At 39.7% G+C, this 24,807-nt stretch overlaps 1 protein-coding gene across 3 annotated transcripts in view; it reads left to right on the top strand.

Moving 5' to 3' along the window:
* LOC109400937 (cadherin-87A) overlaps window positions 1–24,807 on the top strand; it is a 1,070,191-nt gene that overhangs the window by 383,405 nt on the left and 661,979 nt on the right. The window contains exon 1 of one of the 3 annotated variants that reach the window (XM_062846778.1): window positions 11,354–13,690. The exons of the other annotated variants lie outside the window; for them this stretch is intronic. The gene's annotated coding sequence lies outside the window, so the exon portion shown is untranslated. Of the gene's footprint in view, window positions 1–11,353; window positions 13,691–24,807 lie in introns of those variants that run through there. 3 annotated transcript variants of the gene reach the window in all.

The raw sequence follows: 24,807 nt of genomic DNA, 5'->3' as shown, positions 1-24,807 counted from the left end.
GAGATCACTGAAGGAACTTATTGAGCAATTCTTGAGAAAAAGTCCTGAAGGAATCTCTGAAAAATTTTCTTCATGTATCCCCAAGGTATGCCAAGAGGAATCCCCGCAGGAATTTCTAGAGGGATTCTTGAACAAATTCCAAAAAATTCCAATTCCAAAACCTCCTATGAGAATCCTTAAAGTATATTTTGGATTAATCTTTGATATATCTCCAGGAGGCATCCCTGAATTCTCATGAAAGAATTTCTGAAGGTACTATAACCGAGAAGAATTTTCTGGAGGAATCTCAGGTGGATCTGTTGGAGTCATCACTGAATCTATCTGGAAGAATCTCTGAAGAAACTTTTGGTGAGATGTGAATGTGCGTTCTAAGAGTTGAGAAATCAATTATTGTAATCAAATTCTCGTGATAGTGATCGTGAGATTTTTTTTATCTCAACTTTATGTAAACTTTATTTTGTTTGAGCACTGATCATCGGCGCGAAAAATGAAAATCAGCGGCGTGACAAACAGCGGCGTATGGCGCACCGCCGATACCTTGGTCGGCGTTGGCGTGGGACAAAAAGTGTCGGCGGCGGCGGCGTGGCGCGGCGGCGCACAGGTCTAGTTACGTCACGCTACTTATTCCTATTTTAATGAGGAATGTGTCAGTGGGATTGCTACTAGCGAAGTTTTGAAGGTACATTACACGTTCCTTGAAGGATGTTTGGTGTTATCGATGGATATCCATAACCAACTCACACAGTGTGATATTTTAAAGAGAGTTTTGGTAGATTTCTTCCAGAAATCTTGGCGAATACCTGGACCTTCCTTGTTCTCAGTTATTCAATTGATTTGCAAACAAGTTAAAGTGAAGATATAAGTTTTGAAGTGTCGCGGTGAACTTGTTTAAGCTTCGTGGTTCACCAAATGCACCGTGGTGCACGATCCGAAAACCCCTGTCTTGAGTTATTACTTTTCGACATATTGTCGGTAACATCCTCTACTTTCTGTTGATCCCATTGATTATCTAGATTCAAATGTATTTTCTTTGTTCTCTTTCCAGGTAAACGAGCGTCACAACATTACGTTGTGCTTTGTTACTTTCAAGTCGTAAGTAATCATTACTCTCATTTCACAAATAAATATGTAACTGCATAGGTATTTTTTTTCGATTTTAATAACGTGTATTTCAACCAATGAGCTAATTCTACAGTAAAACAGCATATTTAACTATAAGCCAAACTTTTGGGATTGCCTTGCCCATTATGCCGTCCCTTATTTTGGAAATGTTTATACTGATTTACCCAAGTAACATTTTGATAATCAATTAGTCTTGTAGAAGTTTTGAGAACCGTCATAAAACCTAGTATCTTTTATTTTGGTTTTATGATGGGTCTCAGAACCGCTTCTAGTCTATTTGACTAAAAAATGTTACTTGGGTATACATCAAATCCTCTTGATAACCTCTTTAAGAGCATCTTCCGGCTAAGTGGACCACTCTCGGAGAGGTTTTGCAAACCGTAATAAGAGTAGCAATAATAGTTATTTATGTAACGAGTTGCAAAATGATGATTTTTACAGCACGAGTTGTACATTTATCCAACGAGGCTTGCCGAGTTGGATAAATACGACGAGTGCTGTAAAAATCGAGTTTTGCAACGAGTTGCATACAACATTTTTTGCAATGATAGAAAAGAAATCATTAGAATATGATCGTTTCCATCAATATCTTTGTGCTTCGGGTGGTTGAATGGTAACGGCCACGTGCTCTGTCGTGCTAGGCAGAGAATTTGGATCAAGCATGCCGTGCTATAACCGTCACAGTTTTTCAAGCGCTAGCCGTGGAAACTGTGGTCAGACTGAGGTTGTCAATCAAACAATCGCATTATGATTCATAATGCAACCGAAATGAGTTGCATTATGAACCACAATGCAATTGTTTGGTATCGTACGGAAAAGTAGGCCGTTACCTTGCCGAAACGTCAGGTATAAAATGAAACATTATAGTGCCGAGTTGCAAAAAACTATTTTTAAACCCAGTTGAAAAATTTTCCAAACTCGAAAGAAGGTTATGATGATTGTTGTAGTTGTTTTTTTTTTTCCTTAACGAAAACTATGACAGAGAAGCGTCTTTAATGGCGCGTTCAGGAGGAGACATCATTCGCAAGTAGAAAGTGATCATTTCAAAATAATATTTTAGTAGTTATTGTGTTACTAGACTTATGAGCATTCAATTTTACCGTGAATATTGGGGTTGCAGAAACATAAAAATAATGCGCTTCAAAAATAGCGAATATTATCATCTTGGAATTAAATAAATCAATTTGTTATTTTAGTAAAACTATTTCGAATTGCAAGAAAACTCAGCTAAGAGAATTTATGTGAACATGTAATGGAAATGACGGCAAACGATCGATTCATTGCTAATTTGAGCAAAATTAACTATTTTCCATTCATGTTATCTAATTCTTCAAATGGCGACGACCATAATTATCGAAAAAAAAAACGAAAGCAAGTTTACTTTTATGATGACCACAATAAACCAAGCAGTGTCATAGTTTCTGCTTTTCCACCAAAAGATGTCGTTACTAATCGAACGGATCGCCATCTATTGAGCGTTTGTACAGTTTAATTGTGGTGATAATGAATGCCAGAAGGATCACATATCGGAGAGTTTTGTTTACTCTTAAAATCTGGCTTTATAAATATCTTCAAGTATACTATAAAACATTTCATCAATGGTTTTCATAAAAGTAGTCCTAAAACTGTGAGTTTTAATTATCGCTGTTATAAATCCCTAATAAAAATCGAACAAAACCAATCAGCAATGGAATTGTTACTTGGGCTCTATTGGGCTCGATTTGTTGCAGCGACGGCAGAACATCCAGCAATCTATATTTGCCGTTAAGTTGTTGAATGGCGGAATTGATGCACCCGCTCTTCTATCACAACCACTTTCAACCTTTGGAGAGGCATCGTTGCCGTTCCTGTAAATTAATTCCAGAAAGCATGGCTTGAACACAACCATTAACTACATGAGTTCGGACCTTTTAGTTATTCGATGAATTGTTTGGATTCGGTGAAAATTCTAGATGTTTGAATAGAAAAATATCGAACTCCAGATTATTATACTAATTTATTTGTAATTATTCATGTTGGTTGAAATAACAAATTAAATAAATAAAACTTGGCACAGTAAGACTATCCCCACCAGAGCGTAAGACGGTGAGTAGTAGAGGTACACAGTTTAAGGACAAACGTCTTGAAGTCCCGCTTACACAGTGCATCAGAACTTCAGACGCACAAATCTCAAGAAGCAAGCATCAAACAACAGTGTATTCGATTATTCTGTTCTTGCTCACTTGTAAAAAGCTCAAAATAAGAAGATCAGGTGCGCTGGTTTTGTTTACGAAGACATTTGTGCGCTCGAAATCGTGAGTAGGTGCCAAAGTCGGCCATTGTGGCGGCCATTTTGGGATTCTAACAAGTCTGTCCTTAAAAGAGTTACATCATATAACCTGTAACAGATGTAACCCCGTCATATCGTACACATTTCTCCATCAGTTTGCAGAATTACAGCATGCTCTTAGTGCGTGGCTTGCATTCAACATTCCATACAATAAATTATTAAATGTAAAATTCAGTCAAATGAAATCGAAATTTGGATACTGATACTGTTTACGTTGAGGGTAATTTTCGGATTTTTTTGCTGTGTAGGTAAACCGGTTTCATTACTAATACCCACCTGTTTTCGCACCGCGCGTTCACATCATCGTTGGCAAAATACTACACAGTTAAAAAATGTTCCATCATATAACCTGTAACAAAGGACCCCGCCACATCACACTCACTTTTTTCCATCAGTTTACAAAATTACATTTTGATCTAAGTATGAAGCTCGCATTCAACATTCCATACAAGAAATTCTTTTATGTAAAATTCGGCGAAAAAGAATAGAAATTTATGTCCTTAAATGTCTGCGTCGGCTGTAACTTTCAGAAATTGTTGGTGCGTACCTTATCTCTCCACATGTACCTAGGTGATTGGTAGTAGTGCTTCATTTCGTAAACACAATACTTGAGGAGAGGTAAACAAATGGCAATATTGTTCAAATTATCGTTTTCGGTAGTGCAGAATATCCTGATCGTTGAATATGAATTCCTCAAGTCTTGTTCTTCTTCTTGAAGTTATGTCTCAACTGGGATAAAACCTGCTTCTCTCAAAGAATTCCAGGAAATAATCTCTGAAGAGTTTCAAAAAAAAAACAATCCTTGAAGAGTCCAATAAGACATTCTTGAAGAAATCCCTGATAAACTTACCAATGCACAAAGAAACACCTGGTGAAATCCTTGAAGGAGCTCATCGGCGTAGCCAGCTTTTTCTTTTTTCTTGCTCATTCTCCTAAACACGAGAAAGAGAAGGATGGAGAGAGGGCCATTCGCCTCTGGTTTCATCCCGCTCTTTCTCAATGTGTTTAGGAGAGTGGGCAAGAAAAAAAGCTGACTACGCCGTTGAAGCAGCTCCAAAAGGAATCCCTTGAAAAATTCCAGAAAATAATCCTCAAGAAATTCCAGGCGAAATCTCTCGAAGAAGTCCAGCATAAATTTATGAACAAGTTCCAGAAAAACTACCTCAAGGAATTCCTGGAGGAATCCTAAAAGGAGTTGCTGCAGAAATCCACGAAGAAGTTCCTTAAGAAATCCCTGAAGGAGATCCTGTAGAAACCCTTGAAAGAATTTGAGAAGAAATCCATGAAGGAGTTCCTGGAGAAATCTCTCCAGCAGTTCCAGGAGAAGTTCCGTAAATAATTCCTGGAAAAATCCCTGCAGAAGTTCCTGGAGGAATTCAAGAAAAAATGCCTAGAGGGATCCTTGAATCATTCCTAGATGAATTCCAGCACAACTCACCGAAGGAATTCTGGAAGGAATCCCTGGAAACGTTTATGAAGGAATCCCTCAAGAAATTCTAGGAAAAATCTCACAAAGATTTCTAGAAGAAATTTCTGAATGAATTCCTGGAGTCATTTCTAAAGGAAACACCTCAAAGAATTCCAGAAGGAATCCTTCAAGGAACTCAAAGAAATTTCTGCACAAGTTCCAGGAAAAATCTCTAGAGAAATTGCTGCTGAAATTCTCCTGGAAGAATCAGGAACTTCTGGAGAAATCTCTGGAAACATTTCTGGAGGAATCCCTGAAAAGTTCTCGGAGGAATCCCTGCTGAAATTCCTGGGGGCCGTCCATATACCACGTGGACAACTTGGAGGGGGGAGGGGGTTCGAGAAAAGTCCACGCTTGTCCACGGAGAGGGGGTGGGAGTTCGTCAAATGTCCACGTGGACAACATTGACATAAAAATTAAGAAACAAAGATTTACAAACGAAACAAATTTTGTCACATTATTGATGAGATTTTCTTCAATAACAGTTCTATACATTTTATTTCATTATGCATTGATTTTAAGTTGGACGTGACCTCTTCACGGAAAAAAATCATGGTATTGACTCTTTGACTAATTGTTTTTAAATTATCACAACTTCTAAATACTTATTATTTTTTCATCGATGAATAATCTGGAGATTTAAAAGGGAGTGTAGATCATGCAAATGTTGGTGTTTCAATCAGACAGTTTTCATTGAAGTTTTGTATGGATTTCTCGAAGTTTCATATCAAATTTTGTAAACTACTTCGAAGTTTCAAAATACATGTAAAGATTTGCAGGCTTATCTCAAACACAACTTTTTTGGAACTTCCTTTAAAATTTAAGATGTTTATAGGATATTGCAGTGTAAGTCTAAGCAATATAATATAGTTTCGACTATACTCTTTGCATTTTTGAAAAGTTGCTGTAATTCTTGTTTTGTAAGATTCTGAGAAATATCTCAAAAAAAATACAAGAAAAAATTACTTTATCTCAACAAAACAACACATTTTATAAAACACCATCATCAACCATAGATTGCACAGACTGAGCAATCACCAACATTAGGCGATAAACATCACACGATTCACCCAATGATCCAGTGGGGAATTTTCCGTTTGACGAAAATTTTTCACCGACTGGAGCGCGAATCGAACCCACACTCCCACAAACATTAAGCTCAATTAAAAAAAAAAAAGTTAAAAACGTGTTGCTATTGTGTGTCTTTCTGAGAAAGACCTTAAAATGAAGTCACTCAAAAAGTTTTCTTCCTGTATTGTTTTTTGTTTAAAAATAATAAATTATAACTTGTTTGTATTTTATATAATGCTATAGAATATTTCTTATTTATAAAGTAATTAATTACAGAGATGGTCAAAATGTTTGGGATAGGCAACTTTTACTACTCTCTCAAAAATATTCAACAAGCTATAACTTTTCACAGAAAGCATAAAAAATTCTTAAATTTTGACTGTTTGTTAACCTATTATATGTGCATCACTGGTACAAATTTGGTTAATCTTTCGCGAAGCTAGAACCGTTCTCGTAAAACACTATTTTTTAGACAACCAATTTTTGAACTGTCATATCTCCGAAACCAGTGAACCGAATCGAATGAAATTTTGAACCTTTATCAACAATATATTGATACTTCATGCGACATTATAAAATGTATTTTTTTTCTCTCGACGAATAAAGTAAGTAAAATTTACAATACCACACAAAAATTACTAAATGTGTTCGTCCTTCAATCCAAATAGGCTCTAATATATCTAATTAGAGATATCTTGAGAACAGAAGTAAAATTTCTTTGGATTAAAAACTTAAATTTAATGACAATGATGTAAAAAAAATACATTTTTTCGAGAAAAATCCAAAAAGTACCTTTGTTTCAATAACTTGTGAAGCACTTATATATTGTTGATAAACGTTCAAAATTTCATTCAATTAGGTTCACTGGTTTCTGAGACATGACAGTTCAAAAATAAGCTGTCTGAAAAATAGAGTTTTACGAAAACGGTTCTAGCTTCGCGAAAGATTAACCAATCGGGCTTAAATTTGTACCAATGATGCACATATAATAGCTTGACCAACAGTCAAAATTTGAGAATTTCTGATGCACTCTATGAAAAGTTACAGCATGTTGCACTTTTTTGTGAGAAAAAAAAAATGCCAATCCCAAACATTTTGGCCATCTCCTGTATATTTCAGGCAATGTTTACGAACAAAAAAGAAAACAAATTTAAAAAAGTTTTTAATATAACTTTTTCCGTTTATTTTAGAAATATTTTAAATTTTCTTTTTTTTTTGGGTGTCCACGTGGACATTTGGGGAGGGGGGTAGGGGTAAAAGAAAAGTCCACGCTTGTCCACGGGGAGGGGGGAGGGGGTCAAAAACCGTGAATATTCTGTCCACGTGGTATATGGACGGCCCCCTGATGAATCCCAGAAAAAAAATTGGAGGAAACCAAAAGGAAACCAAAACCAAGCAATTCTTGGAGGAATTCCGGAAAAAGTTCCATAAGGAATCCCTGAAGGAGTTCCAGAAGTTCCTGCAGAAATCCGTGAAGGAGCTCTTGGAGAAATCCCTAAGGAATTTTGAGAACAAATCCCTGAAGGAATTCCTGGAGGAATCCTTGGTGGAATGCCTGGGGAAATCTCTCCTGGAGAAATCCCTCAAAGTATTCCTAAAAAAACACCATAGAAATTCCTAGAGGAATTCAAGAAGAAATTCTTAAAGGAATTGCCGAAGAATTTTTGAAATAATTCCCGGAGAAATTACTACAGCGGTTCCTGGAGGAATCCCTGAAGCAGTTTAGCAGGAAAAATCCCTAAAGGAGTTCCAGAAAAAAATCCCTTAAGTTACTGCTGGTGAAATCCCTTAAAGATTTCCAGGAAAATTTTTGGAAGGAATCCCTGGAGAAATACCTCAAATAATTCCTGGAGGAGTCCCAGAAGGACTTTCTGTAGGAATCCTTGAGGGAGATCCTTGAGGAGTATCTGGAGAAATCCCTTATGAAATTTCTGAAGAAGTTCCTGATTGAATTTCTTGAAGAAGTTCCTGGAGAAATTCAAGAAGGAATTCGCAGACGAATCCCAGAAGAACCTCAGGAGAAATCACTGAAAGAGTCTCTGGAAAAATCTATGAATGAGTTTATGAAGACGTCTCTCATGGAACTCGAGTTCCATGGAATGTTATGGCCAAGTAGCAAACACCAACTTTGTCGTCCGGCATTAATGCAACATGTCCTGCCCATCGTAGCCTTGCGGCTTTGGCCACCGTCTGGATGCCGCGTTCGTCGTAAAGTGCAGCGAGCTCGTGGTTTAACCTTTGCCGCCACACACCGTTCTCCTGCACACCGCCGAAGATCGTCCTTAGCACGCGTCGCTCGAAAGCTCCGAGTGCTTGCAGGTCCTCCTCGAGCATGGTCCATGTCTCGTGTCTCGAGGACCACCGGTCTTATTGGCGGTTTGTACATGGTGCATTTGGTGCGGGGGTGAATCATTTTTTGGCCGCAGTTACTTCTGAAGCCCAGAGTAGGCATGCCTTCCACTGATGATGCACTACGATCCCTGTCTATCGTGACATTACTATCTAGATGTATTTGATCGTGTTCGGTTCCGCCTACCAGCATACGTTTTGTTTTTGACGCATTCACCAACAGTTCGATCTTTGCTGCTTCGCGTTTCAGGCGGGTGAACAGCTCTTCCAAATGTCGTTCCAAATGGTCAGACATAAAATGTCCGGGTTTTCTGCTTATCGTACCACGGTTATTGAGCCCGGCTCGTCGCATTACACCTTCCAGAGCAATGTTGAAGAGTAGGCATGAGAGATGGTCGTCATGAGTAGAGTAGGCATGAGAGTAGGCCTGAACTTGTCGCAATGCCCGGTGAGATTCGAATGAACTGGGTAGTACACCCGAAACCCTTACGCAGTTTTGCACACCGCCCATCGTTGGTTTCATCAGTCTAGTCAGCTTCCCAGAAAGCCGTTTTCGTCCATAATTTTCCATAGCTCTGTACGGTCGATACTTTCGTATGCCACATAGAAGTCGATGAACAGATGATGCGTTGAGACATGGTAATTACGACAATTCTGGAGAATTTGCCGTACGGTGTAGATCTTGGCCGTTGTCGGTCGGCCGTCGATGAAGCCGGCTTGATAACATCCCACGAACTCATTTGTTTTAGGTGACGGGAGATGATCTGGAATAAAAGTTTGTAGGTGGCATGATCGCTTGGAAGTTGTCACATTCCAAGTGGTCGCCTTCTTGTAAATAGAGCAGATTACCCCTTCCTTCCACTCCTCCGGTAGCTGTTCGGTTTCCCAGATCCTGACTATCAACCGGTGCAGACAGGCGGCCAACTTTTATAAGCCCATCCAAATGAGTTCAACTGCGATGCCATCCTTACCAGCTGCTTTGTTGACTTTAAGCTGATGAAAGGCATCTTTCACTTCCCTCAACTTGGCTGTTGAATCATTTCCGTTCTCTGCTGCACTTACCGAGTCGTTCCCTCCGTTGTCGTGGACTCCCGTACCTACGTTCCCCACGTCATTCAGGTGCTCATCGAAGTGCTGCTTCCACCATTCGATCACCTCACGTCCGTCCGTCAAGAGGCCCCTGAAGCCGTTGCAAGATGCGTTGAGCTTCTGCGAGAACTTTCGTGTTTCATGGGAACGGCTCAGGCTGGTCTACTGTTTCCATCGTTCCACATTCCGTCGGGATCCATGCTGCTCCTCCAAAGTCGCTCTGCGTTCCCCGTTGAACCATTCGCTCCGTCGACTCCGTTCCCCTTACCCTACGGTTCTCTCGGCTGAGTCGTTGGTGGCTGCTTTTACTATACTCTAGCAGTCCTCTAGAGGGGCCACATCGAGCTCACCCTCGTCTGCCAAACGTTACCTCGAGATTATGTGCGTATGCTGAGGTGCCATTCAGTTGCGTCAGTTACTGAAGGTTGTGCCGTGGCGGTCGCCGGTATCGAATATTGTTGATGACGGGATGCTTTGGGTGCAGTTTTACCATCAGCAAATAGTAGTGGTCAGATCGATTTTAGCGCCACGATAGGTCGTGACGTCGATAATGTCGGAGAATAGTGCCGTCCGTCAATTATACCGTGGTCGATTTGCGATTCCGTTAGCTGTGGTGTTCACCAGGTGTTACGATAAGGGAGGCTGTGCTGGAAGAAGGTGCTACGAATGGCCATGTTCTTGGAGGTGGTGAAATCAATGAGGCGCAGGTCATTTTCGTTCGTCAGTTGGTGAGCGGTGAACATTCCCGTCGTTGGTCTGAATTCCCCCTCCTGGTGTTCCTTAGTGTTCAGGTCTCATATGACGATCTTGACGTATTGGCTTGGGTAGCGGTTGTACACGCGTTCGAGCTGCGTTCTTGTCATCATCAGTACTTTCGGAGTGTGGGCTGTGCACGTTGATTATGTTGAAGTTTAAGAATCGGGTCTTGATGATCAACCTGCACATTTTTTCGTCGATCGGCCACCAACCAATAAAAGCTTTTGCCAGCTCACGTGTGTTGTCTCAACTCTGGAAGATTGCCTCTAAACGTTCGCACTTTAGATCTTGTCCAACACTCCTCCTGCAGCACTAAAATTCCGAACCCGCGGTCCTTCAGTGTAGCGGCGAGTATGCGGGTGCTCCAGATGAAGAAAAATAGATCAGAAGTTACCATTATTGGTCTTGGTTCGTATTATTCTGTTAGTAACTTTCGGTAGCAATTCATTTTTTCGGTTGTCTCGCATTGTCGAACACCAACGTGCTAGCTTTCCGGAGAACCATGGCGAACAGTTGAGCTTAGAGTCCTTCACTGGAACTTCGGATGTTGATTGGCAGCCCCTAACATGAAGAACATATACTGTTGTGAGCCGCTCCTCCTTGTAAACGGACACCCCCATTCCCTGTCAGCCTACGACCATCGTCCCGACCGGGATGGTTAGCTCTGGCCGATGCTATATGTAGGTTAGAATATGATTGGCAGGGAAGTGGTTTATGACCTCAATTGGGTTCCCACCACTGAGACATGCCTCTACCAATGATCATTTTGCACTTCAACTTTATTGTATTGCTAAAACAGAGCTTCCTTATTGGAATAAACGATTTTTCTTTCTCGCACTCTCCACTCCCGTGTACTTATGGAAACACGCGGAGTTATTCATGCACTTTCAGGCGCTCGAAAGCAACGGAAAAATGAACTCTCCTCAATCCTCATGATAATCGGCCGCCTTCCAGAGAGGGGAAACCCCATCGGGCAGCAGCGGCTCCGTCGTCCAATTATGCCGTCTGCTTTTGTAGGCGGCTTGTTTCACTTCAGAACCGTTGGTTGCTTTCCCGATGACGCGACACGTTGAGCGGCTTCGTTCAACGCCCATCGTTGCGTTTTTCTCCGGGAGCAGTTCATGCAGGTTCTTATACAGAGCCTTGACAGCGTTTGGAATGGTTATAAAACTATGCTGTTTTATTACTCCTGGCCAAATTATTTCCTGCGAAAGTTGGAGATTTGGTCTGAAAACAAGCAGAAATTCTTGTAGAAATCACATGTGACTGCGGCAACTGCAATGAAACCTTCTCCTCGAAATGTTTGCCTCTCATTCCGGCACATGCGCAAGAGCAGTCCCACTAGTTACCAGCTGGTTATCAACGCCCGCCTTTGGAGCTGAGATGAGAACATCCGCCTCTCTCGGAGAGTTGGAGAGAGCCACCAAACATGTTTTGATCCGACTACTCCATCGACAGCCACCTTTTCGGGTTTCCCGATAACAGCTCAGCACTGTAGACGGCAAACGGCATTATCCTCCAGAGCCAGAGCCAAAAACCAAAACCTGGCATCCCCGTCCGCTGGGGCGACAGTTGACGTCGCGATTCCGAACCGATTGGATTGGATTTTCCCATCTCCGGGAAGGAAAGGAAGCCGAAAAACTCCTCCAACAAGAAGAACGCGTGAACTTGTGCCGAGCAAACGGTCGCGTCGTGAATGAGTTTGGTGAAAGCGAACAGAAAACAACAACAGCAGAGCAGGAGGATAATCTCCATACCTACTGATGGGTATTGTCCCGTGATAGCTCCGGAGTCGTTACAGCAGCCGTGGTCCCGGTGTTGTCGACTTGACTCGACGGACGAGGAGGTACGGCGCGGGGCGTCGCGCGCGCAGTGCGGATAATTCGATAGGTGCAATTTTCACGGTGATTGCTTGAGTGGTCTTTGTTGTTCGTCGATTGAGAATGACGAGAAGGACTCGTCGTCGTCGTTGCTGACAGGGAACGATTTTCCACCAATTTTGGTCAATTGCGGGAAACCCGCCCAAACAGGATCTTGGCGGCACCATCACCGTTGGGTTCGATTGGAGTGAATGACAATACGGTTTGAGTGTTTTGGGAGTTTTAGGGTATTGTGGCAGGCGTCGGTACCGCATCTAACTGTATTTCGCTCCGCGATGTAAGTCAGGTTGCAGTTCTGATCGTTCAAATTAGTGTCTGATACAGTAGCGTATTTGGAAGAAATCTTAAGGATTACCGTACATCTGAGTTGAGTGACTGTATTGTTCCGGGCGTCGGTACTGCACGTGAACGTGTTTCACTCCTTGAGACAACACCGAAATCATTCAAATCGGTTGATGTAACGATACGATTGAAAGGCTGTCGTACACCTGTATCCAGTGGCTGCATAGTGGCGGGCGTCGGAACCGTACCTTGTTGTGTATTATTCCACGAAGCTCCATTGTGGCCGGAAAGTTTTGTTATTAGTTCTTTATCTCCAGTTTGTGCTATTCTTCGCGGATCGCCGGAGTTGTTGTTGTTGCCGTGTTGTCGGCGTTGCTGATGTTCTTCCCATTTTTGCTGAAAGCCGGCAGCATTACATAAAGAACAAAGTTTTCCGCACAGTTTTACCCAAGCTGAAAGCCGCGAACGGGGTTGACTCCGGTGCCAGTCACCACCGGGGAGGCGTTCCACCCCGAAGGACATTGTTGCCTTTCTTCTTCGGGAAAGTGATCCAGCGTGTCGCACCGTCGTCATGAATATTTTACCGGTGTGCTTCGCCTTTGCTGCGATTTCCTGTCAGTCAGTGCAAAAATAATATTCCTCCAACTCGATACAACAGTCAGTTGGGAAGAAGCTTTCACAAACGGGAGAAAAAAATATAGTAGCAAAGCAGAATATCATAATAGTCGTTAAGAATAAAGAAAATATAATTGAAACGTGTTTCCGCGAGAGCGAAGAGGGAAAAAGTGTTGCAAGAGTTGCCATAAAAAAAGGAGCCGGAGGAAATTAAAAGAAGCTACTATTCTCTCGGCGAGTAGCCGAGAAGCCAAGAAATACAAGGAAAAAAGTGAATGATTTATTCAGTGGATCTCGCCTGGTTTGGAGGAGCAACGAGCAGCAACAGCAAGGTGAAGGTGGTGCGAAAACTGTAAATCAAGCGGAACGACGACGACTCGACTCGACTCGACTCCGACGAATATGAATGCGAAAGCAGAAGTTGGGAGACCAGATCGTCTTCATCATCATCAGTATCAGCATCAGCGGAAGCAGTGAAAACGTCGCCGTCATCTTCGGTGGCTGCCAGTGCCATGCCGGTGCGGTGTCAAGTGTAGAAGTCTCTGAAAGCAGTGGTTCGTGCGGGGTTGTAGTGGTTTTGTTTTTATGTGAGCCAGAGCGAAAGGATTCCAAGAAGGAAGAAAAGAACATTTAAGGAGAAGTGTTTTTGGCGTTTGGGTTCTTTGTCCGTGGCAGCAACGGTGGCGGTGTTTGAGCAGCTGGAGGAGTAGTTTAAACCGTGGAAGAAAGGTGATTAAGTTTGTCTATTTAAGTATGAGGGCTGAATGAAATGGAAATAAAGGGGGGTATAGACAGGAGATTGTGGTTTGTCTATTCTTAGAAAATTATTGTGGAAGAATGTTTAAACAGGTATAATACCTTAGTTTGCCTTATCTATTTCAGGCTTTAAAAAGTCGGCTGTGGAGATAAGTTGCTTTTTGAGAATCTATTACGTTCATTAGTATCTACTCCTAACTTTTCCGAATATAATCAGAATGGAAAGGAATAAGATGTTTCCTAAGAACTCATTGAATTGATTTGCATAGATGCATGTATTAGGGGCACTGGTTTGAAATTTTGTACAAAAGAACTGGTAAATATTATTCCAAATAATTTTGGGTGTAGAACATCCTCCATAAGAAACATTGCTAGGAGTTTAACGACATCATAGAAATTTCGACATCACGTGCGGCCCGTGGATCGCGCTTTGGTGAATACGCTCTGAAGATTGCTCCAAGTATCCCTATAGGCTCTAGAGAGATCTCCAGAGATTCTACGTGAGATTCATCCAGTAATCCCTTTAGAGATTTATACAAAGATTTCTCTACGGTTTTAGCCGTGGAATCATCCAGGATTTCCTCCAGTATTGCTCCTAGAATCTTATCAGAGATTCGTCCAGCAATTCATATATGTAATGATTTCTTCAGAGATTGCCACAAGAATTTTATCAGCGATACTTGTAGAAATTCCATCTGGGATTTATCCAGGATTTCCTGTAGGGATTTCTCTATCGATTGCTCCAAGACTTCTTCAGGGAATTAATTCCTCTGATTATTTCTTCATGAATACTCCCATGAATTTAACCAGACAGTCTTCTAGAAATTCCGTCAAGTATGTAACCAGGAATTCTACGGGTTTTTGCAGAAATACCAGGAAAATTCCGCAAGGGGTTCATCGCTAATAAATGAAGGCGATGCCCCCAATTATGTCCTCTTTTTCCACTTGACCATGCTGAAAATTCAGTAAAATACAAAGCCTCACGGCGAATACTGCATACAGTAGGATTGTAGCAACAACGTGCCCGAAACCCATCGACAGCAACTTCTCTACTAGGATTGTTTCCCAAGGAATGGATTCAAAAAATCCTGCACAGACTTATCAAGGGATTCCTCCGGAAATTTTTCCAAAACTTTCACAGGGGATTCTCCTTAAAATTCAACTAGGGATTAGTCCAGAAGCTCTTATTATGTTTTTGCCAGGGATTCTTTCAAGAATCTTACAAGATATTGTTCCAGAAATTTCCCCTAGAATTTCTCCAAGGGTTCAGCATGGATTTTGAGTGAGACTCACCAGAAACCTCTCTAGCGATGCATCCAGAAATCACCCAGAGTTTTCTCCGATAATTTCTCCAGGGAATCCTTCAAGGATCTCGCCAGGGATTCCTCCAGAGATTTCTCCGTAGATTTTCTTAGCAATTCCACCAGAAATTCCTCCTTGTTTTTTTTTCTTTTTTTTTTTTGTCTGTAAAATCTCGTTAATACCGACAAAAAAAACTCCTGGGGTTTTCTCGGGCATTTCTCTAGAGATTTCTCTACAACGACATCCAAGAGTTTCCCTAGGGATTCCTTCATGGACGATTTCAAGAATTACTCCACAGGATCCTCAGGGAATTTCTCTAGGGCATCGTTTCCCAAACACGGTTCTCGTGACCCCTTGGTCTCTTGCTAGAAGCTATTTCCTGGGGGTTTCTCTAGGAATCGCTCTGGAGTTTTTTTTTCGCAAGGATTCATCTGGGTATAATTTCGTAAATTTCTGCAGGCATTTATCTAGGATATCTTCGAGAATTCCTCTGTGCTTTTTCGTAACTGGCGTCACTGCTTTCAGTATTATACGCGACACAGGCACACGCCATGGGATGTTTTCTACTTAGGACAATCTTGCATTAAACTTTTTGAATCCAAAACTGTTCCAAGTGTTACGTCTATTTGTCTGTGGATAAACCATTGTTAAAAAAGATTTCTGAAACAAGTATCTAGTACTAGTACTAGTGTTCACAATTCTTAAAATCGGTGATTTTGATTCTCCATGAACTTTTAAACTGTAAAATATTGCAAACGCGTGTAAATATAGTGTGGTCAATTAGTTTTGTTGCGCAGAAAACTTTTAAAACAGTCGTGTGGATAAAATGTAAACATTAGAAAAGGTTGCCAAGCTCAATGTTTGCGCATTTTTGATTACTGGAGACCACAGACGCCTCGTCGATCAAAACACTACAATGAACTGGGAAATCAGTAAAGTATCTTGGTCAGGGATGTGGGTACAAAGGTCTTGGTGAATGTAGTAGTGCGGTGTGTATGTAGTCGCCTAAATAGGTAGATAACAGGAGTAATCTGATGTTTCGTTACGACTGTAGGTATTACAACCGGCAGAGGGGGTATTTTCGGCCTTGGCAGTCTTTTAACGGCAGCAAAAACGGCTATTGCATTGTAACCCGACGGTTTCGGTTATGTATTTAATCCTTGAGAAAGGTTAAATACATAACCGAAACCGTCGGGTTACAATGCAATAGCCGTTTTTGCTGCCGTTAAAAGACTGCCAAGGCCGAAAATACCCCCTCTGCCGGTTGTAACAGGAGTAATGCGAATTGCTGGATATACTCAGCTTTATATACTGCCGACTAGCTTAGAGTGGAGCAGATGGAATCTCAAGCAACAATTCCATTGCTGAGTGGTGTACTAATCGTGCCTACACGTGCACAATATTTCATGAGAATCGGTTCAAAGTTGACTGAGTTATAGCAGTAAACCGAATATACCGAATAAACTTGAAGCTATCCATAAAAACAGAATTTAAGCGTAAGCAAAACCTCCAATATGTAAACCTGCTGGCATTCATTTTGACCAAATGAAGAATTCATTACCGGCAACTGGCCTTTAAACTGTCCAAACCGTCAAAAGATGGCGCTCTGTTCGATTAGTAACGACATCTGTTGATAGCCATGCAGAAACTATGACAACAATGACTATCTGTGTTTTATATTGTAACATAAAGGTTTTATGGTGGCCATTAAACAAGGTGGCAGGCTCATTGCGTAAAAGTTTAGATTTACGGAGCTTCTGAAAACTGTCATATAATCTAAATTATTCCTACATAAAGCATAATTATATTGATTTTTACCCAAGCAATCACGCAGCTGAAGTCTTGACGCATGCATAAATACAGTGTATCTGAAGCAGGCATTACCCTGCAGGTATGTAAAGAAATTCTAAAGTAAGCAACTGAAGAAAGCTATTCGCTAATGGCTCCTTTGTCACAAAACTTTGCTTCATTTCAATTTACCTTTAATGTTTATTTAGCTTCTTAGAATGTTGGTTTTGTTACTTTTGATCTATTTCGAACGTAAGACAAGCAATGAATTACCAATGAATGAAAGAATTCCCAGAGAAGTCCAAGAAGAAATATCTGGAGCACTCCTGGAAAGAGCTCCCGAAGAAATCTCAGATGGGACCTCTTATGGAATCTCAAAAGAAGCGTCTGGAAGAGTTCCAGTGAGAACTTCTAAAGGAATCCAGAATGAATCACCGGAAGAAGCACTGAAGAAGCTTATTGATAAAGCCTAGAAGTAATTTCTAGAGGAAATCTAGGATTAGTTTTTGGAGAAACCCAGGAAGAATTCCTGGAGGAATCTCTGAAGGAATTCCTGGAGAAATCTCGGAGGCAACTTCTGAAAGAATCCCGGAAAGAACTCCTGAAGGAATCATAAATAAACTCCTTGAAGAATCTCATAAGGTGCTCCAATAAACAACTGGAGGAATTCTGGAAGAAATGTACGGTGAAACTGTAGAAGCAATTCTTGGAAAAATCTCTGGAAGAATTCCTGTGGGAATCTCAAAAGGTATTTCTGAAGGAATTCCGAAAGGACTTCCTGGAGCGATACTGGAAAAAAAAATCCTCGGAAGGAGCTCCTGGAGGAATACCACCAGCACACTGCTGAACGCGCGCGCAACCCCACATTTTGAATTCAATCACACTACCTGAAGCCAACAAAATTTATCTTAGTTCAAATTGTAAACAACAACGACATGCAGTGCGCTATAGGAGGATTTAGAGAATTTATCGCCAATGAATACTTAGAATCTTTCACGACTACCACGCTTTTGACCCGAAGACAATCAATTCAAATTCATGCAATCCCCGTAAAATGGTTCCAATGTTTGTGTTATACGGTGTGCCGTTAGAGACCATCAGAGTTGAAATCGTTTTGAATTGAAGGCTCAAGTTTCTGGAGAGTGTTACAGTGATTTACGGCATATTGAACATTTTGCCCTAGTCAATCGATTTTTGTTGCTTCTTACAGTAGCATGGAAGGAATCTGAATAAAAATGTAGTGTCGGTTATAAAATGACACTGGAAAGGGACCAGCACGTTTTCTAGCCAGTTACTGCAAGAATCTCAGGACAAGTTGTGCAATAACCTTCGGATGGATTGTGTGAGAACTCATGGATGGATTCGACAAAACCCTAGCACTAGTTGTGAATGAATTCCAGCTGAAATTCAGAAAGAATTCTTGCTCGGATTCTGCAAAAAAAAATCCCGGATGAATTCTGCATTAATTGTGGAACAGAGCCTTCGGAATTTTATTGCTGGGTTCTGCAAGGAACTTCGAACATCTACACAAGTCCTAAGATGTATTCCAAAAGAATTTGAGTAGATTGTGCAAGAATCCTTGAATGCATTAGGCAAGGAACTTTGGTCGGATTTAGCAAGAAAATCTATGACAGATTCTGCATGTACTTTGGAAAGTATTCTACAAGTAACCCTTGTCGAATTTGGCAAGAATCCTTGGACAAATTCTACGAGGTTCTTTGGACGGATTCTGCATGAATTCTTGAACTTATTCTGTATCTATGAACAAATTAAAATGAATTTTTGGACGGATTCTGCTGGAATTTACGAACGTATTCTTTGAAAGCCTTGGACGTATTCTGCAAGAAACCCGGGATGGAATCTACAAGTATGCCTGGACTTAAATCTACGGAAATCTTTGGATGAGCTCCGCTAGAAATACCTGCAGATTGCACAAGAATCCTTATTTTCATAATCAAAAGGATTGTGTGAGAGTTCTTGGAGGAATTGTAAAGATTTCTTTGGACAGATAATGAAGGAATGTTTGGATGAATCCTGCAGTACATATTATTGATCAGATTCCAAAAAAAAAAAAAAACAAAAATCCTTGAAAAGATTATTCAAGAACCCTTGGCCAGATTGCCTAACAACCCGTGGATGGATTTTGGAGCCCGTGGATATTTTTTTTTTAATCTAAGGGCAAATTCTACAAAAGTCCTTGGACGGATTCGGTATTAGTCTATGGACAGATTACACTAGTTTACAAAATAAAACGAAAGTTGTGAACTTCTGTCAGCGACCAAAATTATCGAAGCATAATTTAGTGCTGATTTTGAAACCGTGCTTCAAAAAATTTAAAGTAGAACAGTTTTTGAGTTTTAGCTGAATATTGAGTTTTACAACTTTTTAAAATGTGTAATTTAATAAAATTCATATATCTTGCGTTTTGTTCAACCAATTTTAAATCTTTTTCCGTAAATTAAAAGCTATATATAATACCATTCGATCATCTGAATGCAGGTTTTGCGTCAGATTGATGAAATTCAAGATATTAGTGAGTTTTGGGGACGATTTCCTTAAATTTTAGCAAAATTTCCAAAAATATATGAAGAAATGTATTTTTTTCAATAAGAAAAAAAAAAACAATTTAAAAATTCTTTTTCAACGTTTATTTGACATTTCATATGTAGGCGAGTTACAGTAAAAAAACAGCTCAATCGGAGCATTGATTACGGAGAATGAGATGTGTGAAGTGAGCGACTTTGCTTAAAAATAGAACAAAAATCGATTTCAAATCATCAACCTTGTATGGAAAGTCGAAACAAATTCCGCTCTACTGCATTTTTTCTTCTTCGCGTTTTCGAACTCAGGGCATGATTCTACACCAAAAACGATCATCAGCTTACCGAGTTCAAAAATGCTGTAAACTAGTGTTATGTAAGAAAAATATTTTAGACATATTCTGCAAGAATTCTTGGACGTAATCCAGAACGACGGATTATGCGAAAATTTTTGAAAACGTGCTGAAAGAAATCGTTAAATATCTGTACTGGTATTTACTTTTGAAATTCCTTCATTTTTCTTTCAAAAAAAAAATCCATGAATTTGAGCAGAAATTCCTGCGAGGATTTTTACAAAAAATCGTTCAGAGATTCCTTCAGAAACTTCTTAAGACATTTATTCAGAAATTTCTCCAGAGATACCTTTAATGAAACTTTCAGCGATTACCTTCAGAAATTAATCCAAAGTTTTTCAGAAAATGTTTCAAAAGTTGCAAAAAAAAATTGTACTGAGGCTACTTTGGAAATTCTTCCAAGGATTTCAGCAGAAATTCCCACAGCATGTTCAAATTTCTCCAGAAATACCACTAGGGATTGCTCTAGAGGTTTCACAAAGAGTTGCGTAAGAAAGTTGTGTATGAATTTCTGCAGAAATTCTTCCATGGATTGCTTTAGAAAATCCTACAGAGATTTACCCTATTTTGCCGGGACTTTTCTTGATTTTTTAATCCTAAAAATCCTTCGGAAATTCCTTTAAGCATTCTCTCAATCGATCTTCCAAGCATTTATTTTAAAATTTTCTCCTTTTTTTTGAAAATCTGAATTGCTGAAATCCATCCTAGGATTTATTAAAAAAATCTTTCACGAGTTCCTGAAAAATCTCCCAGGGATTCTTCAACAAATTCGTTCAGAGACTCCTTTGGAAACTCCTCGTTGATTTACTTTCAAAAACCATCCAGGAAATCCTAAAGAAATTCAGTCAGAAATTCTTTCACAAAATCTTTTAGGGATTCCTTTAGGCTTTAGAATGCCCTCCAGAAATTTCTCCAAGGAACCATTAAGAAAATCTTGCACAGATAGCTTCCAAAAATGTTTCATGGATTTCTTTAGAAAATATTTCAAGAATTTCTTTTAAAAAATCTTGCACAGATTGTTCCAGAAATTCACTCCCGAAATTCTCCACATTTTTTTCATAGAGATTCCTCCAGAAATTTTTCAATGCATTCATCTAGAAAACCTTCCATGAACTTTCTCAAAAGTACGGCATGAATTTATTTTTAGAAAATGTTTCACGGGTACATTAAGAATCAGAAATTCAGAACTCCTTCAAATTTTCTCACAAGCTTTCTAAAGAATTTTCTCCATCGATTGCTTTAGAAATTCTACAACAGATTATTAAGGAAATTCCCAAGATTACTTCTCATTCCTTTAGATATTTCTTCAAGACATTTCTCTTCCAGAAATAGCTCCAAAAATTTCTTAAGAAAGTCTTAGAAAATCCTACAAGGATTTCTTCAGAATTTTTCCTACAGATTCTTTCAGAGATTCTTATGACACATTCTACCGTGACATTACAACGTTTTTACGCCTTTTTGGTCAAGTTTTTCTCTATAACTCGTAAATTCGACCGTAAACCCTCAAATATTTTTGCATATTCGGATTCCTTGTAAAATTTCCAATAAGTTTAATCTGTTGAAAAGTTAGTTTTCATTGGAAAAGTATGTCAAAAATGGGAATTAGTAGCGTGATGTTACAACGTTGTAACGTCACGCTACTCATTCCCATTTTTAACATACTTTTCCGATGAAAACTAACTGTTAAACAGATCATACTTATTGGAAATTTTACAAGGAATCAGAATATGCAATAATATGTGAGGGTTTACAGTCGAATTTACAAGTTATAGTGGAAAATCTGACCGAAAAGTCGTCAAAACGTTGTAATGCCACGGTAGAATGTGTCTTATAAGGATTCTTACGGAAAGGCTGGAAGACATTCTTGCAGAAATTCACTCAGAGACTTCATCAGAAATTCCGCCGGGTATTCTATATATTTTCTCCGGAATTTCTCCAGAATTTCCTCCTTTTTTAAGAAATTTTTCAGGAATTTGTTTGAAATTTTCTTCAGTTTCTTTTTAAATTCCTTCTTAAATTTCTTCCGGATACTTTCGGAAATATCTTCAAAGATTTCTTCAATATTTTTAGAATTACTTCAGAAATTTCAGCAGGGATTTCTTCAAAAGTTCTTCCATGTATTCTTTCAGAAGTTGTTCCTGCATTTGCTTCAGGAATTGCTCAAGCGGTTCCTTCAGAGATTCCTCCAGGAATTTATCCTTGGGAATGTACCAGTGAGCTGTGTGTTGATGCAAAAGTTAATGATTCTCCAAATCCAGCGCATGAACAAAATCTCATTCAAATTGGAAAATATCGAGTCAAAATTATCATATCTTTTCGTGTTTTGGGCTGGAAATGAAAGGGGTTTAACTCCCAAAATTCCTCCTTTGAACACAGACTTCACTCCAGAAGCCCTATTTTAGACCAAATCATTAGATTCGCCAGTAAATTCCTCACCTCTATTCTCATCCATCAATGTCCAATCGGATCAAATTTCGACTCAATCATCTGTCAAATCACTCGCAAAGTTAACCGAACCGTTCCATCGAAACTCATTTGCACCTCCCATCGTACCGAATGGACAGCCGCCGTGCCACCCACCGCACGACAATGTAACCCTCAAGCTAGGGGTACGCAGCGCACGTCCTTGGGAGTCTTTAATATTCGTCGTCTTCTGTTGCCAGCAGAACAGGACACCAGTTATTAAATTGCCCCTGCTCTTCGCCGCCGCGCCTGCTCAGCGCTACCAAGTAGCTGATAATTAATTATTACGACGAAGAAGACGACAATGACTCAAGCAGCTTCCCATCGGCGAGGATGAGGACGATGGTAATGACAAAAAAGACCCAGACGATAATTTTGCCCTTCCTACAACTCCGATTTGCTACCCACTACCAAATTCAGTGTGAGGCTGCGAGGAAATTTATGCTCTTTGAACAGCCTTCCGTTCGTTCGTCGGTCCGCCGGTGTCTCATTTTTCGGCTGGGGACAAATGATGCGCTAGAACTCGGCATGGCATAGACGACGACGATGTCCATCATTCGTTGTTCATGCATAAGCACGACAACTGGAGCGGGCCCAGCACTACTGGACTACTGGACCCACTTACAAACAGAAGAAAAGTTCGCAACACTCCGGCCTGGTGTACTCGGACTTTGCGAGTTGAAATTGTTTGCACCGTTGAAATGAGTTTTTCTAGTGTGCACTACAGTGGGCGAGAGGTGAAGAAAATTCATGAAAAAGTTGTTATAGGGGATTTTTTTTATTATCGTACAAATTGGTACCAAGGTTCTCAGAATTCAATGAAATTTTTTTCACAGGTAGGGTTCATATATATAAGAACAAAAACAAAATTGAAAAAAATCAGGGTCGTCTAGTTTTCCGGAAAACTCCAGATGCAAACCAACATTTTCCACAGACACCACCTACTTTGAAAAATCATAACTCAAGAACGAAGCATCGTAGACACAAAATTGGTCATAACTCAGGAACGGAGAAAAACCACATCTTGAAAATTTTATTGAATATAGCTTATGTAATTCCTTTCAAAAAATATGTTTATAGAATTTTTCCGGACTTCGAAAATAGTTTTTCCGACTTTTCCAACCGATTTTCCTCAACAGTGGAAAATTTAGTGGAAAACAATTTTCATTTTGTGTTTTTTTGGATTGCTGAGAAAATTTGCGTACGATTTCACAAAAAAACATTGTGTCTACGATGCTTCGTTCTTAAGCTATGATTTTTCAAAAAAAAAACGGCTCATATAGCACATCTGGAAAATTTATACAAAATTGGCCATAACTCAGGAACGGAGAAAAACCACATCCTGAAAATTTCACAGCATATAGCTTATGTAATTCCTTTACAAAATTTTTTTTTTAAATTTTCCCGGAGTGCGGAAATAGTTTTTCCGACTTTTCCAACCGATTTTCCTCAACAGTGGAAAATTTTGTGGAAAACAATTTTCATTTTGTATTTTTTTTTCAATTGCTGAAAACATTTGCTTATGATTTCACAAAAAAAATGTGTCTACGATGCGTCTTCGTTCTTGAGTTATGAGTTTTCAAAGTAGGTGGTGTCTGTGGAAAATGTTGGTTTTCCACTGGAGTTTTCCGGAAAATTAGGCGACCATGATTTTTTTCAATTTTGTTTTTGTTCACAAATATATATATATAAACCCTACGTGTGAAAAAAATAATAATCATTGAATTCTGAGAACCTTGGTACCAAATTGTACGATAATAAAAAAAATCCCCTATACTATTATAGATTACGCTTTAAGAAATCTCATTGTTTATTCTCACCTGACAAGTGACAATTAAAACCTAAGATGCGAATCACAATTGTGCTTCCACTCTTCTCACTTTTTATTTTATTTTTCTACTTTTTCAACCATCAACAACTCTTTCCCGTGACAATCGTAGAGATGCTGAAGTACATACATTCGGCAGGCCCGTGCGAAGAAGGGGCATTCTGCACACGGCCATGACACTCTGTCTCCAGTTTAAATGGACGTCATTTCCCTAAAGAATTTTGAAGAATACTTCCAAGGATTCTTGCCGAATTCCTTTGAAATACCTTGCCGAATTAATCTAATAATGCTTGCACAACCCATTCAGGAATTCTTGTACAACCTATCCAAAATTCAATGCACAATTCAACCAAAAATTGTTTTCCAAATCTGTCCTACAAAGGACCTTTGTGGAAACTGTCCCAGGCACCAAGGTGCGAGGCCGCCATTTTTAAAAATCGAACACCTGTGCATGCAAAAATGTAAACATTTGTGTATTCACAAAGCATTTCATTGTCGATACACGATATATGTTGGCTCCTGTCAGATGCATAGGTGGTCCCAGGATTCTTACAACATTTGTCCAGAGATTTGCAGAATCCAACTAAGAGTCCTTGAACAATCTGTCCAACGGTTCTTCGTTCAAGATTTTATGAAGAACTCCACAAAAAAATGTATGCAGATCCCCCACAAATATCTTCTTAGAATCCGTCCAAGGATTCCTGGCTCGTACAAGGATTCTAACATAAATCTGTCCAGAGATATTCATACCATCTTTTCAATCAGCTTTGCAGAATGCATAGAGGATATCTGATATACTCCATTTCGAAACCTTTA

This window comes from Aedes albopictus, chromosome 1 (assembly GCF_035046485.1).
Source record: "Aedes albopictus strain Foshan chromosome 1, AalbF5, whole genome shotgun sequence".
In the NCBI taxonomy this organism is placed as follows: Eukaryota; Metazoa; Arthropoda; class Insecta; order Diptera; family Culicidae; genus Aedes; species Aedes albopictus.
Note: the sequence above shows the minus strand (reverse complement) of the source record. Positions and strands in the feature narration are given on the sequence as shown.